General features: G+C 48.8%; 1 protein-coding gene across 1 annotated transcript in view; it reads right to left on the reverse strand.

The window, feature by feature from the left end:
- Nucleotides 1-14,981, reverse strand: part of POLR1H (RNA polymerase I subunit H) — a 308,557-nt gene that overhangs the window by 219,809 nt on the left and 73,767 nt on the right. The gene's annotated exons all lie outside the window — the stretch shown is intronic.

Genomic DNA, 14,981 nt, shown 5'->3' on the forward strand with positions numbered 1-14,981 from the left:
AGTACACCTTTCCTGATATTATGACGATATTAAAGGTGCTTTTGCCTGCTGGCATTTATGAAAAACTGAAAGAAAAAGAGTGGGAAGTGGGAGACCAAAAGATAGACTGGACAGCATTAGCAGAGGAAGAAAGGGGCCGAACTGCAGGTTCAGGGCTCGGGGATAAAGTTAAACTGTTACCAGGTTTACTAGTACAGGTACTGCCACGTTTATTAACTACAAAAAAGGAAGATTGGGGTGCAATCACAGCCTGCAAACAAAAGCAAGATGAAGACACAAGCGATTATTATGCTCGATTTGAAAAATGTTTTGGTATAAATAGTGGTATAAAAGCAAGTAGTGACTCATATCCACATTTATTTGTGACAAAATTAGTGGAAAATGCATTGCCTCCAGTGAAGAATAGAATATTGAAATTCGAGAGTACCTGGCAAAGTAACACTCCGTCGCAAATGCTACAAATGTTACAGTATCATCACAATAGAATTAGGGATGAACAAGAACACGAGCATAGACGCATGAAGGATACAAAAATGAAAATGCTAGTTTCTCAGACAGTACCAGCAGATGGTCACAAAAAGGGTGTGACACATTCTGGTGATTCTGCAGTTCCTGTAAAGGGAACCTGCAATTACTGTAAACAACTGGGCCATTATGTACACGATTGTCCAGTCCTGAAACGTAATATAGCTACAGGTATTGCAAAGGAGAGACCACGATTAGTTAGACAAGATCAGAATGAACAAGGAGCTATGCAGCATGGACAGTCCATGCCAGTTCAACAACAGTCCATGCCAGCCTCACAGCAACCCATACAGTTTGTGCCAGCTGCACCACCGTTGCCTGCTACTGCCACACAAACCACAACACGACAAATGTATCAGACTGCACAGTATGAATACCCTGAGTATCAGCGTTACGCATGAACCAGCCTAGAGAGGGAAGTTGACTTACCGCTTATCGAGATTCCTGTAGATCAAGAAGGACCTTATGTACATAGTGAATTATTAGGTCAAGATAGAAAATTCTTACTCGATACAGGGGCAAGTCGAACAACCATAAAACGTAGTGAAGTTCCAGGGGCACCCCTCTCAGGCTCTCAAAATGTTTCCCTTGGTTTTTCAGGAAAACCTATTGTTAATGAAGTATCACAGCCTCTACCACTTACGATAGGACCTTTGACACGAACTACAGATTTATTGCTTACTAAATCATGCCCAGAAAATCTGTTAGGAATTAAAACTCTGAAAGCACTAGGAGCCATAATATGTTGTTCTCCGGAAGGAGTAAGGTTGTTTTTACGTGATTTTAAAGGTCACTATGTGTCTAGAGACATGGATCCCCGACTACAGACTTTACCAGTACATCTATGGGCACAAGGCCCTACGGATGTTGGCTGCATGAACATTACACCCTATCGAGTCACACTGAAAGCAGGAGTGGTACTACCACGAATGCGACAATACAAGTTACCGCATGATGCTGTAGTGGCTTTGCTGAAAATCATTGATGAGCTGATTGCCCAGGGAGTAGTTGTAGAAACAGACTCCAATGTATGTAATTCACCGATAATTCCGATTCTTAAACGAACTGATCCTACTGCCCCACCAGTGTACCGATTGGTTATTGATTTGCGTGAACTAAATAAGTGCATTGTACCACAATTCCCTGTGGTCCCTGATATATCATCATTGTTGACAGCAATTGATTCCGAAGCAACATTCTTTACTGTAATCGATCTCAAGAATGCCTTTTTCAGCGTCCCAATAGATCCGGAAAGCCAATATTTGTTCGGATTCAGTTTAAATGGGCGCAGTTTTAAATTCTCACGCGCTCCCCAAGGATTCACAGAAAGCCCCAGCATTTACAGCCAAGCACTGAAACGAGAACTTGACAGTATCCACATGCCAGTCAATACTGCACTGCTTCAATATGTCGATGATCTGCTGATCACAGCGAGAAGCGAGCCAGAATGTGAAAAAGCTTCTCTGACAGTTTTACATTTCCTAGCCGACAAGGGGCACAAGGTGTCTCCTTCTAAGCTGCAATTCTGTGTCCAGCGAGTTATTTATCTTGGTCACTCGCTGTCCAAGGAGGGAAGGCAGCTTACACCAGATCGCATCCAGTTAATTGCTAACATGTCAATACCCCAGACACAAAAGGAGGTGCGGGCTTTCATAGGCCTCACTTCATATTGTAGGCAGTGGATCCCTCAGTACGCATTTCTAGCAAAACCACTCATTCAGTTAACCACACAGGAGGCAGCCACATCGACTGTTCTCCCTTGGACTCAGGAACATACACAAGCTTTTGAAAGCCTAAAGGAAGCTTTATGTCAAGCACCTGTTTTAGCAACACCATGTTATAGCAAACATTTTACACTCTTTGTTACAGAACGCGAAGGTACTGCCTTGTCAGTACTCACTCAGGATCAAGCAGGATCACGCAAGCCATGTGCTTATTTTTCCAGTACATTAGATCTCGTAGCTCAGGCTTTGCCTGCATGCCTGAAATCAGTGGCAGCGACAGCTTTAGCAATCAGACAAAGCGATGCCATAGTATTAGGACACCCATTGACAGTACAAGTACCACATGCAGTAGAGGTTCTTGTGAACCGAACACAAACACAACACTTGACCATAGCAAGACTTACCGGTTATGAACTGACATTGTTTCAACCACACATAGAGATCCGACGGTGTAATACATTGAATCCTGCTACACTATTACCTGTAATTGGAACAGACCCACTAGCTCATGATTGTGTTGAAATCATTGAAATAAAGACGAAACCTAGACAAGACTTGACAGACGTTCCATTGTTAGATCCAGACCTGACGTTGTATGTAGACGGATCGTGCATGAGAACAAATACAGGAGATTTAGTGGCCGCGTATGCAGTCACAACAGACACTGAAGTTATTGAGACAAATTGTATAGATACTTTGTCAGCTCAAGCAGCAGAACTTATTGCTCTAACACAAGCCTGTATTCAAGCCACAAATAAGAAAGTTAATGTATACACTGACTCACGTTATGCATTCGGAGTTGTACACGACTTCGGCGTGCTGTGGCGAGAGAGAGGTTATTTAACTTCCCATGGTGCCCACATTCAGCACGGACCCCTCATTCATGCTTTGTTAGACGCAATACATCTACCCACTGCTATATCGATTATGAAATGTAAAGCACACACGAAGGTTACTGATACCATTTCTCAAGGCAATGATTTAGCTGACAGAACAGCTAAACAGACTGCTCAGAATCGCACATTAGACATGACAAAGCCAATAGTTCAGACACCAACACAGTGTATGACAATTAAGGATCCCGCACTTGACGTAATTGACATACAGACACATGCCACAGCAGAAGAAATAAAGAAGTGGACTGAACTAGGAGGGATCCAGACAGATCAAGGATGGATGACGAAGGAGAAATCTGTATGGTTTCTCCCTGATTCCATGGTTCAAGCCATTATAGCTACAGTTCACAGTCCAGCACATTTAGGAGAGAAGGCTATGCTAGACAGCATTCAGCACATTTGGTTCAACAAACATTTACGAGCAGCAGCTAAACAAAAAGTTCGTACCTGTATGATATGTTGTCAGTTTAATCCAGGAAAGAGTGTTCCCGTAGAGCAGGGTGGATTTCAGCCTCCTGACCATCCTTTTGAAGTCCTCCAGATGGATTATATTCAGATGGAACGTTGTCGAGGATTCAAATATGTTCTCGTAGTTGTCTGCGCTCTCTCCCGTTGGACAGAGGCGTATCCCGTATCAGATTACACTGCCCCGACTACTGCCAAGCAGCTAGTTCGAGAATTCTTCCCACGGTACGGTTTGCCACGTGTTGTATATTCAGATAACGGCCAGCCTTTCTCATCCGAATTAATGAAACATGTCTCACTTTTGTTGGGATATCAGTGGAAATTCCACTGTGTCCGACACCCCGAGGCAGCAGGTCTCGTGGAACGACATAATCAACTTTTAAAAATCAGACTGTCTAAAATATGTCAGGAAAAAGGTGTGGACTGGATAGTAGCTTTACCAGTTGCGCTATTTTACATGAGAATGGTAGCACACTCTCGAACAGGGCTATCCCCTTATGAGGTGATCTTTGGTAGACCACCGAATATGTGGGGGACGCCTATACCCCGTAAAATAACTGATGTTGACTGTAATATGCTGACAGATTACCTGGCTTCCTTGATGTCTGCACTACAATCTTGTCGTTCACAGGTAGTCGCAGCTTTTCCCGACAACACCGAGGTGAAACCCCATGATGTAATTCCCGGCGATTATGTTCTCGTCAGGAATTTCGATCGGAAAACCCAACTGGAGCCAAGGTGGAGGCTTCCTAAGTTGGTCCTGCTGACGACCAGAACAGCTGTGAAGATCGAAGGGAGAAAAGGCTGGGTGCATTCCAGCCATATCAAGAAATTTCATGGACTTCCTCCTGACACAAACAGTACTCCCCGTGTGTCTTCCCCCATTGACTCAAAGCTACCCTTGGCTGAGGCCAGTAGCACCGAACTCTATAAGCAGAAACTCAGGTCCAGATCCAAACTGTCGGACGATTTGATTGTTTAAGTCCTCTCCAAGGTGAAGCGGTTGAATCTGTCCCGACATGTATCCCTTAGGTCTGAATGATGTAGAGTCCAGAATCATAATGAAACGACATGCTTATTGTAAATTACTGCGTAGCCACTGTATTGTGACTTTATTAATTTTGTTTTCCTTGAGTTTTTTAATAGTTACTGCAAGTATATTGTTGCATATGTATTATCCTGTTTCTAAACGTGCTTTCAATATAACTGATGAACATTCTTTTAGTGAATTACCCCCACATGAGTTGTCCTATAGACTTGCGCTGCGCAACAACACCTTCATTAGTATGTTACATCATTCCCATCAGACTAGTAATGCCACCAATTGTTGGGTGTGTGGCCGACTCCCTCCCTATCAGAATAACAAGGGAGTTCTGCCTTTCTTTCCACATCCGTTCACACACAATGGCTCCTGTGGAGCATGGTTTAGTTTATTAAATTCCATAGACCCAGACACAGCAGTTTATCAACAACATTGGATATGGGGAAATCTGAATCTAGTTTTATTCAAAGTCTGTCACCCTAATAAGGAGGGTCACCCCAGTAGAACAGGAACTGATTTAGAAAATGAAGTGTATAAATTAGGTAATTTTACGCCTAATCTTATGATTTTGAATGTCAAATCCGAAGTTGAACTAATTCTGCCCACTATGTCTGTATTTCCAGTTAAGGGTGAATTATGTGTGAGAAAAGTTGGTTCCATACATATGGGTCATAGCCAATGCGTTACTACAGTAGAATATCGTGATCAAGGTAAATCTTCATTTAGAGCTTCTAGCCATTCTTACTTTATATGTGGTCAGACTGCATATATGCGTCTGCCTCTAGATTGGGATGGTACCTGTTACATAGCATTCCTTTTGCCACCTGTTTTCCTAGCTCCCCCTGATTATTATCGAAATGTTCATTTAGTACACAATAGAGAGCGAAGAGATATCCCAGTTGTCGATTATACTGAGACGGCATGGGACAAGTATGTAGATTTCAATAAAGGTATCTTTCCCTATATAGGTACAATATCAAATAGTAAGCTGATACGCAGACTAACCAAGACTCTTGAAGCTGTAGTAAACGAGACTATAGCCGCCCTAGGCAATCTGACAGAGGAACAATCAGTGATGAGAATTGTTGTTCTCCAGAATCGTCTTGTCCTTGACGTCATCCTGGCCGATAGGGGCGGAGCTTGCAGGGTCATCGGATCCAGCTGCTGCATATTCATACCAGAAAATTCGCCATCTGTATATAAAGCTATAACACGCCTTCATAAGATTGTGAGCCAGATACACGAGAATCCAGGCACTTGGACGTGGTCCGGGTGGTTTTGGAGTGTGATATCAGCCTGGGGATGGAGAGTTCTATCCTTCCTAGGTATTGGCCTTCTTATGCTCTTCAGTTGTTGTTTATGCCTGCAATGTGGACCAGCGATTTGTGGTCTGTGTGCCACATCATGCATTCCATATCACAGTTCTCGTTCAAAATACCGGAAGAAGAAGGAAGAAGAAATGATGCTCCATGAGCAAATCGATGGAATGATGAAGATTGATATCTCTTGAAGGGCAAGTAGGGGACAAGGAGGGAATGTGGAAATGTGGATTTTCCTGATCAGTTATGTCCCCTATCTTGGACCCCAACGGTTCTATATGCATGTTACAAATACATGTATGTTCCCTCCAGTTCCAGTTTCTAAGACGCAAACATATGTGTGTCTACCGTCAACATGTTCTCTGTCAGATCCGCCATCGATGGGCTGGATATTCGATTCCTAAGTATGAAAGGCCACCGACTTTATATGGCTAAGTTACTACATTTTTACAGTTCAGGCAAGTAGGCCCGATTCTGTCCTCAAAGCCTTTCCCTGCTCTCTGTCTCTGACAGCTTCAGCTTGAGCTCGCATCTGTATCCATGAACTTTGTCCTACTCCCTGTGCAGCTAACGGTGCCTGCCTCGGCCAGTTTTCGCCTGCCTGCCAAGAAGCTGTATTTCACCTTCGAATTATCTATCTTGCTCTTCAGCCGATGCATTCCTGTCTAGTGATTTAGGTAAACATTTCCTTTAGCTCACAAGCAAAGGACTCAGCCTTTCCGTCCTCCTGCAAGTGATTCATAGCCCTGCTGCCATGGAAAGTTTTCTGCCCCTCGCATCTCATATAGACACTTAGACGCTTGTACACGCACACACAGTTAGTATAGACTAGATTCTGTCCGAGAGTCCTTCCTTGTGGATAACATAGTTCTTTAAACATAGGATGTTAGATATGATTTGGGATTAGGTTGACTTGACCCCCCAGACTTCTCGTCTCCACATGTAGAGCTAAATGTCAAGTCCCTTCACCCCCTAGTTGCACGTCACTCACACGTCATGCTGCTGCGCGCGCATCTATGCCAAGTATTATCTTATAGATCCACCTATGTCTGATAATCCTAACCAATCATGTTTCTTTTATTCCTTATTACGCCTAGTTTCGATTACGTACCTGTATGTCACTTTTCTTATCAAATGTTACGCCTTCTACATTCGTTTCATTGTAATGTACTTATTATAAAAATGCATGTCTGTCAATAAAGTATTGTACTTCACTTCCTGAACCCTCGTGGTGACGGAACCTGAAGGCCGCGACTCGAGTCGGCCATTTTTGATGGAATAAAGCCCATTTAGAAAACCTCTTATACCACGGATTCTGCCTCTTGTTATTTTGAGCTATTTTATTTTATTTTAAGATTCCGTATGAAATTCAGTCCGGTAAAGAAGATTTTATTTACCACAATGGAAGGAAACCAGGGAGGAGCCTAGCGCGCAACCAAGATGGCCGCGTAGGTGCGAGGCTCCCGAGGACCTCCACGACCTCCTGAATTAATCCTGGCTATATCCTGTCCTTGTTGAGGGGACTGTATCGGTGAACCCGAGCTGAGGCGCCATCCGTTTTTCGTTTTCGAATCGGACCCCGGACACCGGTGGGAGCACCGATTGAAGGTTGCGGCCTTCTCCGCGCTGGCCCCCCGGATTGGAGTAGTGGGGCGATCCGGGGACAAAGCGAACAACAGCGGCGGGCAGGGCTGGGCGACTCGCGTATCCCGCGCTTTCACTTTCGCTTTTGCGCTCTCCTTGCCCTCAAGCGAGGTAGGGTTGCGGAGCGGGGTGCGGTGGTGTGGCCTTGTCCAGGTGCCCGGCTGACCCGCCGGCCGTGAGTCGTCCTGCGGTCCAGTGGTCGCCCTCCCCCCCCCGGAACCCGTGAACTGGTTTATCGGCCCTTTTGAGGAGATTGGCACGACGGTGGGAGAGCAGGCATGTCCACCAAACAAGATGGCGACCGGGCGAAGGTGAAGACGACCCGCCGTGGCCCGGCGCCTCAATCCAACAGTATGGACCGCTACACCCTCCAGAAGGGATCTCCGGAGACATCGCGCACATCCCCGGCGGGCCCGACGGAGGCATCTGCTCAACCGGTGGATCTGACCCTCCGGGACGTCATGGGCGCCATCGCAGAGATGAAGGCCTCGGTGGACCAGCGCTTCGACACCCTAGCGCAAAAGATAGACTCGGTCCTGGTGGATGTTAGCCTTGTGAGGGCTGACTTGTCCAAAACCAACGACCGGGTCGATTCCCTGGCCCACACCTCAACGAGCCTCACGACGGACGTGGTGGCCCTCCAAAAGGAGGTGCGCCGGCTTGGCCAGGCAAGCGCCCTGATGGACCGGCGACTGGAGGATTCCGAGGGTCGGGCCCGGAGGAATAACGTTCGCATTGTGGGGGTGCCGGAGGGACGAGAGGCGGAGGCGGCAGATCTTTTTGTGGAAGAATTGATCCTTACCCATCTCCAGCCCCGGGGGCTGAGTAAGCTTTTTGCGGTGGAACGTGCTCACCGGGTCCCTGGGGGCAGACCTAAGGCCGGTGCCCCGCCGCGGCCTCTCATTGCCCGGATTTTTAATTTTCGGGACAGAGACGCTATCCTGCAGACCTCCAGGCAACAGGGACCGGTCAAGCTTGATAACATGGATGTGCATTTCTACCCAGACTTTACTCCGGCGGTCCAAAAACAGAGACTGAGTTTTCTCGGAGTTAAACGTCGCCTACGGGACCTGAACCTTAAGTACTCAATGCTTTTTCCAGCTAAGCTAAGGGTGGAGGTGGATGGGCGCACGCACTTTTTTGACCGACCCGAGGCGGCTGGGGACTGGTTGGACACTCTGCCTGGAGATCGGGGCCGAGGGGGTGGGGGAGGTGCGGTTGGCGGGGAGGGCCCGCCGGATCAGAACTGAGGGGTGAAGAATAGGCCTTGCTCTGGACAACATTCCTTTACCATTTACTGATCGTTTATGTTCCCCTCCTATGGAGGTCGTGTGGGGTCTGTTGGGGGCTTCCCTCCTCCTCTGGGGGACTAGTTAGTTTTTCATCTATGGGGCGACAGGCACACTGCACTTTGGGGGGGCTGTCTGGGCTCATGCAGGGGTGCAGGGAGGGGGGAGTTCTGTTGGGATGGGGGGGTGGGGGGGGTGTGTTGTTTGTTTGCACCGCAAGGCAAGCCCTTTACTGTATTGTTGCTCTCGAGATGCTCTGTGGGGGACGACTGATTGCTTCTACGTATGATGGGGGGTAGGGATTTGACTGTGTTGTCATGGAATGTTAACGGCCTGGGGGACAGGATTAAGCGTGGTGTGGTCCTGCAGTACCTGAAACGTATCTCACCAGATGTTATCTTCCTGCAGGAGACACACCTTATAGGTAACTCCTTTCATGCCATGAATCGGCGAGGCTATCGTTTGGTGGCCCACTCGGGCTTCACCTCGGGCTCGCGGGGGGTGGGTATCATGATCAAAATCTCGCTCCCGTTGGAGATTGATGAGGTGCGCCATGATGAGAGGGGACGCTACACTGTTCTGGTGGGTAGAATGGAGGGTAGAGTGTTTGTTTTTATATCAGTGTACGTCCCGCCTGGGTTACAATCTACTACATTTGCGGACTTGGGGCGCCTCCTCCTGGACCTCCCGGGTGGCCTGCTGGTGGTTGGGGGGGGGACTTCAATGCGGTAGTTTCTGGGTCTATGGATCGCCATCCCCTAGGGACCTCCCCCGGGCACAGGCCTGGCTGTCCGGCCTTTTAGATACACTGGGCCTGGTGGATTGCTGGCGACTAAAGCATCCCGCACAGCGGCAATACACCTTCCACTCGGGTGCCCATGGTAGCCTCTCGCGGCTTGATTACATCCTTGTCCCGGCGGCCTATGCTGGGAGGGTGGGAGAGGTGTGCCATCTGGCGCGGGGCATTTCAGATCACTCCCCATTACTGTTACATTTCGATGTCTTCCCTAGGGGGGAGGGCAGGGTGGCTCCAATCAATGCTTGGTACTTGCGTGACCCCACTATTCGTGCCGACTTGATTAAATCCTTACAGCGATACTTTGATGAGAATGTGGGGTCTGTCCCTTCGGCCATCTCCCTGTGGGAGGCTTTTAAGGTAGTTCTCAGAGGGGAGGCCCTCTCCTTTATCTCCCATGCCCGGAGGCGCGAGCGGGAGGAGGTAACCCGGGTGGAGGCCGAAATTGCGGAACTAGAGGGTGACCTGGGGAGCGGGGTAACGGACGCCAAATTGCATGTTCTGCACCTCAAGCAGGCGGCCTATAGGGCCCTCGTCACGGAGGCGGCCAGGGGCCTCAGTAGAGAGCAACAGGGGCGATTGTATGATGTAGGTGATAAGGCTGGTAAATTGATTGCGTGGTTGGACAAGAGGGAGAGAGCGAGTCGTGTGGTTCCTTTGATTGAGGGGATGGATGGTGTGCGTGTCACCGAGCCGGAAGCCATTGTCTCCTGCTTCGCGGATTACTTCCGCGAGGTGTACTCCCCGGTTTCTCCCTGCTCGGAGGAAGATTCCCATGCCCTGCTTCGGGACATCGCGCTGCCCTCCCTTACGGTGGAAGACAGGGATTTGCTGGACGCTCCTCCCACCTCGGACGAAATTGCCCTGGCTATTCGCTCGGTCGCATCCGGCAAGGCCATGGGCCCCAATGGTATCCCCATCGAGCTTTACAAGCTGCGACCGGATGTACTGGCGCCCCACCTGCGCGTGATGTTCCTGGCGGCCCACTCGCAGGGTTCCCTCCCGCCGGACCAGCGTCTGGCCACAATTGTGGTGATCCACAAGGAGGGGAGACCCCGTGAGCGGGTTACATCCTATAGGCCTATCTCGCTCTTGAACGCGGAGCCCAAAATCCTCGCCAAGGTGCTAGCCAACCGGCTGGTCGGCGTGGTGGGCGATTTGGTCCACCAAGACCAATCTGGCTTTATACCCCATCGCAACACGGCTCTTAATCTGCGACGCTTGCACGGGGTGCTCGCGCGTGTCCCGTCTGTGCGGGAGCCGGCCATCTTGGCGTCCTTAGACGCCACCATGGCGTTTGACACGCTTGAATGGCCATACATCTGGGCGATGCTGGCGAAATTTGGATTTGGACCGGGATTCATTAGCTGGGTCAAATTGTTGTATTCGGGCCCATTGGCGCAGGTGGTGGTGAATGGGCGAGTCTCGGCCCCCTTCGCGCTGGGGCGGGGCACGCGTCAGGGTTGCCCCTTGTCGCCGCTCCTGTTTGCATTGGCCTTGGAGCCCTTGGCGGAGTGGCTGCGGTGGCACCCCTCTATCCGTGGTCTCCGCTGGACCCCCGAGCATAAGGACCGCGTGTCCCTCTACGCCGATGATATCCTTTTGTATCTCGCCTCCCCGCGTAACTCGCTGATTGTCCTGGTTGATGTTTTGCGCTCCTTCGGTCGTAACTCAGGCCTTGTCATCAACTGGGCGAAATCCTGCGTATATGTGCTTTACGGGGAGGCTCCGGCCCTACCACGGGACTGCCCGATCCAGATTGCCTCCCAGGGGTTCCGGTACCTGGGTATATATATTACTCTAGACCCGGAGGCCCGCTACGAGCGGAACTTGCTACCCCCCCTCCAGCGCTTGCGGGAGGACGTTGCGCGTTGGCGGCGTCTTCCGCTTTCGCCGCTTGGCCGAGCGGCCTTGTTTAAGATGATGTCCTTGCCGCGCTTTCTGTACGCGCTTCAGAACACTATGGACTTGGTTCCGGCGCGCTACTTCCGTGAGGTGGAGAGCCTGCAGCGGCGCCTGTTGTGGGACGGGAGGCCGCGTATTGCTCTGGCTAAATTGACGCTCCCGTGGTACGATGGGGGGGTTGCCCTCCCGGACATTAAACGGTATTACTGGGCCTCCCAGCTAGCTGCGATTAATCATGGCCTTTACGGGCCCGCCCTGAACCCGGCATTTGAAATGGACAAGATGCTCCTGCCCGGTGGCGACTACAATCGAGCGCTCTACTCTGGCGCGCCCGACTCCCGTCTGACGGGACCGACGCGTGTCATGGTGCGTGTCTGGCACGCGGCTAATGCAGCTATGGGGTGGAAGGACCGTTTGACCCGGGCGACACCGCTATATGCGTCTGAGAGGTTGGGCTCCCTGTGGACATCGAAGGGCTTCGAGAAGTGGGACACGATCGGAATCAGCACAGTGGGAGATCTCTGGACGAGGGGGGGATTCAAAACTTTTGAGACGCTGCAGACGGAATTTCAGCTGCAAGGCAGTGAGTACTTTCGGTACTTACAAGTTCGCCACGCGCTGGGTTCCGTCTTCCCTGATGTCGCGTCCATTCCGGAGTCTTCCCCCCTGGAGGACAGAGTGCTGGATGGCCATGTCCCAGACAGCACGATCTCCCTTATATATAAAAAACTGATCAACGACAGATCGTGCCTGCTGACTAGTCTCCGCGAGGCCTGGGTTGCCGACGGGCTGGAACTGGACGACGAGGACTGGATTTCCGCGGTGGCCTCTCCGAAGGAGGTGGCCATCCCGGCTCGCCTTCGCTTCGTCCAGCTTAAGATCCTCCACCGGGTTTACGTGACGGGGCCAAGGCTTCTACGTATGGGCTTTGTTGGTGACGGATTGTGTAAGCGTGGCTGTGGTGCCTTGGCAACTTTCATGCATATTCTGTGGGAATGCCCAAAGGTGGAGCGATTCTGGCGTGGTGTGCATGAGGTCCTGCATGTGGTGACGCGTGTCGCGCTGTTGCCTGAAGCGAGGAGATGCTTGCTGAATGTGTGGGAACCAAATGACTATTCGGTCCCGCAGACGCGGTGGGTGACTCTGGGATACATGATAGCTAAGCGTGACATTGCTCAATTGTGGGGATCCCAGAGGCCCCCAGCGGTGTTGGCCTGGAAAGAACATATGGATTGGTGTATGTTTCGTGAAAAGGTAGTGTATGTGGCGAGGGGTAAGCCTGGGGCGTGGGTGAAACTCTGGGGCCCCTGGAACGCCTATCGCGGGGGTATTTGTGAGCCGCCACTGCTACCGGCCGCCTCACCAGCTCCGTCCCCCTAGCCGACCCCCTCCCTCAGCCACGGGCATGTGGTTCCCCAGTCCCTGATCTATTCCCATTCCCCTCTTCAGAGTTTGGCTGCTGGTTGGGATCCCCCACTTAAGGAGCACATGCCGTCACTTTGGATGGCGGGTTGCCTTGCGGGTGTGTTTTTTTTTTTTGTGTTGTTCTGTTTTGAAAAAAGGAAACCGTATGGTGGGCTTGGAGTTATGTGGCCTGCGCTATTGATATCTCCTGATTTACCAATCTGCACCGCCAAGAGACTCTAACTGTAGGTATGTCATATGCTTCTGCCACTCTAGCGGCCGGCCGGATGGTTGTAGGCCCATACTTGTAACCTTTTTAAAATGTAATAAACGGTTTAAAAAATAAATAAATAAATAAATAAATAAATAAAACCATTTATGGTACGGATTCTCAGAGTCATACCCCACCTGCTTCCTAACATAACATAGCACCAAGTTTCAGTATGAAGGAAAATACATTTCAAAAGTCACTCTGGTATTCCCACAGTGCTCAACTTCCTCCAGAGGGTCTGTCTGTCTACCCTGTCAAAAGCAGTTGATTAATCAATAAAAGCTGTACAGACAAGCATCCCCCTTCGCTTCACATATTCCTACAGATTAACATGTACTCCAGTTATTTTATAGAAAGTTAAATAGCTTGCTTTAAACCCTGCCTGCTCCAGTGGTATGATGCACTTTACATCTGTAACAAGAGGGCACAGGAAATTATATATTGCATCACATGGATCGAGAGAAGTAACTGTACCCATCTACTTAGTTTGGCCAATGCCTCCTGGCCCTCACTACCAATAGCACAAGGAGAGCATATTTATTTTGTCTGTGGACTGAAAGCAAACCCTTGTCTGTGGTTGGCGGTGGAGGGGGTCTTGTTATTTTGGCATAATGCTCTCCAAATCAAACACAATCCTAAAGAACAGGTCAGCAAATATTTGCTAAAAACAGTGTAGAAGGAAGAAGGAAAATAGATAAGACTGATATCTCTGCTCAGACGTTTGGTGATTTGACACTAGGGATACTACCTATGCTAGAGGTATCAATTAATTTTAGAAGAATAAGAAAATTAGGCCGCCTGCTGGAAGCAACAATAAATGAAACAAGTGCCCTAGAAAATGTTAACAGTAGAAATTGTAGCCATGAGGCAGGTAACGCTTCAAAATCGTATGGTGCTCTGTATGCTTCAGGCTGAAAAAGGGGACGTGTGTAAAATGATACGTACGGAATGCTGTATATTTATACTCGATCAGACTAATGCCGTTATGAAGGATGAAGCGATTATGCAAATGATGACTTCTTGAAAAACCTGAACGACACTTATCTGTTACTCGATAGCTACTTTTCTATGGGCATGTATAAAGAGAAGGAAACGCTGTTGATTTAGTAATTTATTAGCTATCAAGAAACTGTGGTGTATATAACGGACTCATCGGGTAGGTTACGGGGGGTATATTGTATTCTTTTGAATCTGATGTTTTGATAATTCGTGTGTGATTTATGGATGATTTAGTAATCTTATTAGTCTGTTTAATGCCTGTGTTAGAGGAGAGAATTGTTTGATTTGTAATTTTTTAACCCGATTTGTACTTTTATGATCTATGTTTTTAAATGGATCGAATTAAGTGAAATGAATGGACACCGATGGGAGAGGTGAAGTGTTCAAAAAAAGGGCCACCGCTGTCAACAGTTCGACTATTTTGTATCACTTGCAGCAGTTTATTCTGGTCTTACCCTTTGTGAAATGAAGCTTGCCTTAAGCTCCCTTCTGAAAAGTGAAAAAAGTGTGTGTGTGTGTGTGTAGAGAACTAATTTCTATATTTGTGCTATACCCATTATGAGTTATCTGAACCTCTTAAAGGAAGCAGAACATTTTTAACAACAGGCTTATGTGAATATGAGCCAGTGCGAACCGTCTGGGTGCAGACTGCGCTTTCTGACACGCTATGTATGAATAATGGGAAATTACACAGCTTGAAAT

Source organism: Triturus cristatus, chromosome 12 (genome assembly GCF_964204655.1).
Source record: "Triturus cristatus chromosome 12, aTriCri1.1, whole genome shotgun sequence".
In the NCBI taxonomy this organism is placed as follows: Eukaryota; Metazoa; Chordata; class Amphibia; order Caudata; family Salamandridae; genus Triturus; species Triturus cristatus.